Genomic DNA, 6,000 nt, shown 5'->3' with positions numbered 1-6,000 from the left:
TATGAAAATGAAAAGTAAATAAATATGGATGTTGAGGACCTAATTCTGATAAGCGGATTTTCAAAATTAGCCATTTGCAAGAGTAGATTAAATGCACTGAATGTGGTGGGTGGAAGGAAGTCGATTGAGATGCACAACAAACCCCAGTTCAGCAGATTCCAGGGAAAAAGCATTGCAGGCCCCCTTCGTGGTGAGCTTGTTTGCTGGGATAAACGCTGAATGCCTTTTAAGAGCACTAATTTGCTGTTGTCGTGCTGGTAAACAGGCCTCCTGGAAAGGGGCCACTCACTGCCTTCTGTGAACGAGGCAGACCGGCAGGACAGGGAGGGGACTGCCAGGGGACCACTGCGGAGGGGCCAGCTCCAGGGGTGTGGGGGGAACATTCGCTGTCTGCAGGGATCAGGAAAGCGCCAAGGACAAAAGAGACGCTGGCTTCCCCATCACCTTCCCCACCACCCGCGCCCCCACCCAGTTCTCTGCAGTGAAAATTTTGATCCCAGAATACCTTGCAGCTCCTTCCATGGCAACAGTCGCCCTCCCTCCCCACATTGTCTCTGCTTCCTTCCTTCCTGTTCCTTCTCCCTGCAGCCCACTCCTGTCCCCAGAGCCAGGCCTCCAGAGGGTTAGTGTACCCCTCATTCAAGTGGCCAACCCAGCCATTCAAGGAGGAGGGGCAAACACAGATACCAAGCCCCATCAGGACCCAAACCTGAAAGTGACCAGCTCTTTCTTTCCCTGTTGCACTACATTCAAAGACTCCTGAAAAGAGCTGTGAGACACTCTGGCTGGATTTTAGGTTTTTGGAAACAAAGGAGAGAAGAAATATGCTTTGCTGTCACCCCATGGCAGAGAGGCAGAGAGAAGGCAGTGATGTGAATAAGATACATCCTGATGTCTTCGAGTGCACTTCGATCCCAGTGCCCAGACTTAGGAACAATCTTTAGGACCTGCGGCCCCATGTCACCATGTCGCCTTAATGCCAGGGCCCTAAAGATCTGCTGGCTGCTGACCTCTGACCTCTCTCCCCCCACAGCTCCTCCTTCATGATGCTCTGCTAGCCACTCCAGCTGCCCCTTTGTTCCCTCTGTACTCTACACCCATTCTTGCCCCATGGTCTGTGCTTGATGTCCTCTCTGCCTGGGACACTCTGCCACAATTCACACCAGGCGAGAACTTGCTATTCAGGTCTTAACTCCAAAGCCAGCTAGCTCCGGGGTGTGTGTGTGTGTGTGTGTGTGTGTGTGTGGCATCCCCACCCTCCCATCCCCCACCCTCCCCCCACCCTCACCCCTGTCCCCAGCAGTCCTCACCATCAGGGCCCCCTTTATCTTGCCTTAGCAACAATGAGTACTGTCTTCAGTCACTTTGTTTTACTGATCTGTTCGTGAGTTGATCATCTGAAAGCAGGGGCCCTGCCCTGCAGGAGAGCTGTGCTCCAGCTCTGAGAATGGACTTGCCCAAGGTCACACGGATGATGAGAGGTGGTGAAGCAAGGATTGGAAGCCTTGTGGTTCTAGCTGCAGAGCCTTCTCCATTCCTGATAAATATCACCCCTGGTTCCTGATGAGGATGGGGACAGGTCTAGGGGCTGGCTCCCATCTGTGACAACTTTCTGAGGCAAGATCCTCTCTACCGACAAGGGAGCAGGGCTTGGAAGAGGCTGAACAGAGTTGGTGGGTTCTGCTTCTTTCCCATCTCACAGATGAGGCAGCTGAGGCAGGGATGTGAAGGACCCAGCCAAACTCTTCCAGCTCGTCTTGATAGAGATGGGGCTCAAACTCAGGAAATCTGGGGTAGGAGAGGAAAAAGTGGGAGGGGGATTCTGTCCCCAGAAGCATGAGATCTAGTCCAGGTTGAAAGGTCACAAACGGTTCTCTGGAGTCATCCAATTGAAAGGTAAGTGTCAAGGTCCTGCTTCAGAGATTCTCAGCAGGACGGAGGTGGGGCCCCAGAATCTGCATGTTTAATAAGCACCCCAGGTGACTCTTACACAGGAGCTATAGGGACTCTCATGTTTTGATAGCATGGTACCCTGGCCAGAAAGCAGAGGAGCTACCTTGTGATGTTCTCTCTAAAGCCAATATCACTTTCCACCTCTTCCATCTCCAACCCGTTCCTCTTCAGAGTGAGGTCATGAGGACTGATGGGCACTGCAGTGGCTTTGCTGCTTTTGACTGGAACCTGAAAATCCTCTGTGTAGCTTCCTGCAAGGTGTGCCAGCTGGGCAGACAGGAGGAAGGAAAGGCATCTGGGCAAGTGCCGGACAACGGCCGTCTTCTCTACCCAAGGATCCAGAGCAGCAAACGCTAGAGTTGCTCTGAACTGACAGATCAGAAAACTGAGGCCAGAGAGGGTAGCCAGATGAATGACCCTAGAGCTCAGCCTCCCTCCTTCTTCCTCGTCCTTCCCAAGTCTGTGTAAATGAGGACAGGAGGCTGCACAGCAGGGCAGATTTGGCTTCTGTGGAAGATGTGTGCTGAGTCCATGTCCAGGTAGCAGATGGAGCAGTGCTGAGGATCACCCAGGGACACATGGTGGCATGAACCAGTTGCTAGAATTTTGAAAGTCTTCCATCCCAGATAGAAAGTAGTTGCTGCCCCTGGCTCCTCTGTCCTGGTCACTCTGCCCCCCACCCTCCACCTCAAACCCCCAGGGTCCCCTGGGCCTGCCCCATCTCTTGGCTGCCCACAGCTCTGATGGGTCAGCGCCTGGGTCTCGGGGTTGTTAATCATTTTGATAGTCACCCAGGGTTTCAAGAGAGGATTTGTTACAGATCTCACCTGAAATCTTCCCTAAGTTATGGAAATCTTCCCTAAGTTATGGCCTTCAGAGGCCACCCACTTGGTTCAGCAGAATAACCCAGGTGGGCGCCTCAAACCATCACAGATGTAAACCTTAGAAACAATCCTCTTTCTAAGCCTCGGTTTTCTTCTCTGTCAAGACCAAAGACAAAGCATAACACTTCCTGCCTGTCTCCCAGAAGATCCTCAAAGTAATTTGGGAGGGGAAAGCAGAGGTTTGCCCTCAGGAGTGCAGGGAACATTCCAGGCCATAGAGCTCTTGTGCTCCTGTAGTAGCCGCACCCCCCCCCCCAACCCCTTTCTTTTCTGATGAGCAGTATTTCAGAATTAGTCTTCGGTTCTGAACAAAAGCAAAAATCATTAGAATGTTTCATCAGGGACTCGCCTCATCTGTATTTGCCAAACCCCATCGCAGGGTCTCTGCAGTTCATTATTTGTGTTTTTCCTTTGTCACCAATGAGCCCATGTTGGAGGGAAGCTGGGGCCTCCCACACAGTGCTCAAACTGGCCTTCTCCAGCTCACATGTGGGGTAAGGGGGAATTGAGAACCGATTCCAGATGGCTTAGGGAGTCACGGTGGGATGGAGGAGATGGAGGGACGAGAGGGAGAGGGAGCCTTGAGCACTGAGGTAAACAAATTTGAGGCCAATTACCCGTGGCAACCTTGCCCCCTAAGGAGGGGAGATGGCTGGAAATATATGAAAATAATATCTCACCAGCCACACGATGGTGGAAGTTGGTACCCAGCTGGGAATTTGCTGCTACCCCTCCCCCAACTCTGGGAGGTGGGGGAGGAGGAGAAAATTCTAGAATCTAACGGAACAGGGAAGTTGGCAGAAGAGTCTGTAAAGCTAACAAGTACCAAAAAAAAAAAAAAAGGTTTGGAGGAAGGGAGGGGTCTGGTTAGGAAAGAGGAGAAAGAGAATAAGAGCAGGTGCCTCGAGCCACGCTGTTGTCCACCCCTTGCCAGCCACCCGGTGCCCCCACCTGCAGTGCCTGCTGGGTAATGAGGGCCCAGGTCTGTTCCAGATACAGGGCGCTCTCTCCTCATGAGAACATCTTTTTGTCCTTGAGCGGGTGGTGATAGATAGAGAAACTAACTCAGAGTAGTGAGGTAAGTAGCCCAGGGTCACCTGGAGAATTAATATCATAATTGAGAATAACAAGTAGGCCTCCTATTTACTAGATAAAATAGCACCAGGGGATGTGCTGAGAGAGACAGAAAAATAGAATTTGAAATCATTTTTATTTCTCTGCAAATGTAGTTGGTGTTGCATTTTCCACCCCCCTCCCATGGAGAAGCTGTAGCTGCCACTTTTTCTGGTCCATGCATGGATGCTGAGACCTTGTTCCCCTGGAAATCCTCCTGGAGTTCATATCCTCCCACCTGCCAGGACAGTTACTCAGAGTGGAATCCAGGGACAGGCAGAGAATCACCAGGGGTGGAGCTGGCATGGCCACCAAGTTCCCTCCAGGGTCACTCCAGAAGGTCAGACGTGCCCCCAAGACCTGGCACTGACCACTAACCAGCTCTCCCTGTACCAGGAGCTCAGGACAGAAGAGGGGGTGAGGGTTCGAATCCTAGCTCTGCCCACACCAGGGCTCTAAAGCCTCCATTTCCCCTCTCTGTAAAATGAGGCTGCGCTTGAAAGGCTATTATGAACATCAAATGCAATGAATGTATCCTAGTGCTTTGGATGCGGTAGGCGTGACAAGATCACTGTGCTACCAGAGACCCAGAGACGTGGTTCTCACCCACAGTGGTTAAACTGGAGGGGATTTTAGGGCAACTTATGTGAGAACTTTCAAGAGCTATGAAATTAATTGGAGGTGTTAACTGTAGAAATAAAGTAACAGAAGAAAATTACCTTGGAAGAATCAGAACAAAGCAATTTGCAAGAAAGAAAATGTTCTAGAGAAGGAGTAAGACACATGTGGATAGCTGTAGCTTTGAGACCCGGGAGAGCACAGCCCCTTGGGAGCCACAGGGACCTCAGGAATTGAGTGAATGAATCTATGGGGAAGGAGGGGAGAAACTGAGGCCAGCAAGCAAATGAAAATCAGGCCCATGCAGTTAAGACCAGGGTCTACTCTCCCCATCATATCTTTCACTGCTGGGGGGTAGATGGGACAATTAGATATGGATTCTAGTTTCTGTTATGCATTCACTGGCTGTGCAACCTTGAGCATGCCACTGAAGGAAATTAGGTAGAAGTGAGCTCTAAGATCCTTTCTGGATCCCAAATCTAGGAGTCTAAATACTCTGCAATATCGGAGGCAAGGGTAGGGGGATGGGTTACCAGGAGGGGCTGGAAAGCACTTGGAATGACAGAATAGAATAAGGCTGGAATCCCTGTCTAAGGATGTAGACTTCACTAAATTCCTCTACCTCAGCGTTCTCATCTGTCAAATGGGAAGAAGAATCTCTGCAAAGGCTGTTGAGAAGGGCAACTCAGATAAAACATGTGAATGCAGCTAGTTCTGCTTTCTTCCTAGCCAGCTCAGCCCTGCTCTGGGCTCCCTGCCCTCCCGCAGGCTTGACTAAAATTGATACCCTCCCTATCTCTGCTGGCCCCTTGGAGTGGGCCAAAACAACCAGCATATCCCCTCCACAGTGATTGGTTTGAGGGATGGGCATGTGACCTAAACCAGACCAATCAGAAAGAATCTCAGGACTTGCAGGGAATGCTCCCCACCCCCCAACCCCCCCTGCCATCTTAAATAGGACACGTGGTCTCAGGAACCTACTAAATGTTCTCACAGGAAGTCCTGGATCCAGCCATTCCTGAAGATGGTTTGCTCCATGAACCAACACATTCCCTTGTTTGCTGAAGGCAGCAGAGGTCCTGGCTTTTTCTCAGCTACTACTTAATAAAGCCTCTTCCCTCCCACCCAATCACCAGCTCTTTTTTTTTTTTTTTTAATGTTTATTTATTTATGACAGTCACACACACACACACACACACACAGAGAGAGAGAGAGAGGCAGAGACACAGGCAGAGGGAGAAGCAGGCTCCATGCACCGGGAGCCCGACATGGGATTCGATCCCGGGTCTCCAGGATCGCGCCCCGGGCCAAAGGCGGGCGCTAAACCGCTGCGCCACCCAGGGTTCCCTCACCAGCTCTTTTGAAACAGAGTCTCTTCTCACAGGTGCCCCTGCCTGGCTCCAGGGTGGAGCCTCCAGCATGCTCCAACCTC

The sequence above is a fragment of the Vulpes lagopus genome, chromosome 3 (assembly GCF_018345385.1).
Source record: "Vulpes lagopus strain Blue_001 chromosome 3, ASM1834538v1, whole genome shotgun sequence".
Classification (NCBI taxonomy): domain Eukaryota; kingdom Metazoa; phylum Chordata; class Mammalia; order Carnivora; family Canidae; genus Vulpes; species Vulpes lagopus.
The sequence above is the reverse complement of the archived record's forward strand: the minus strand, read 5'-3'. Positions refer to the sequence as shown.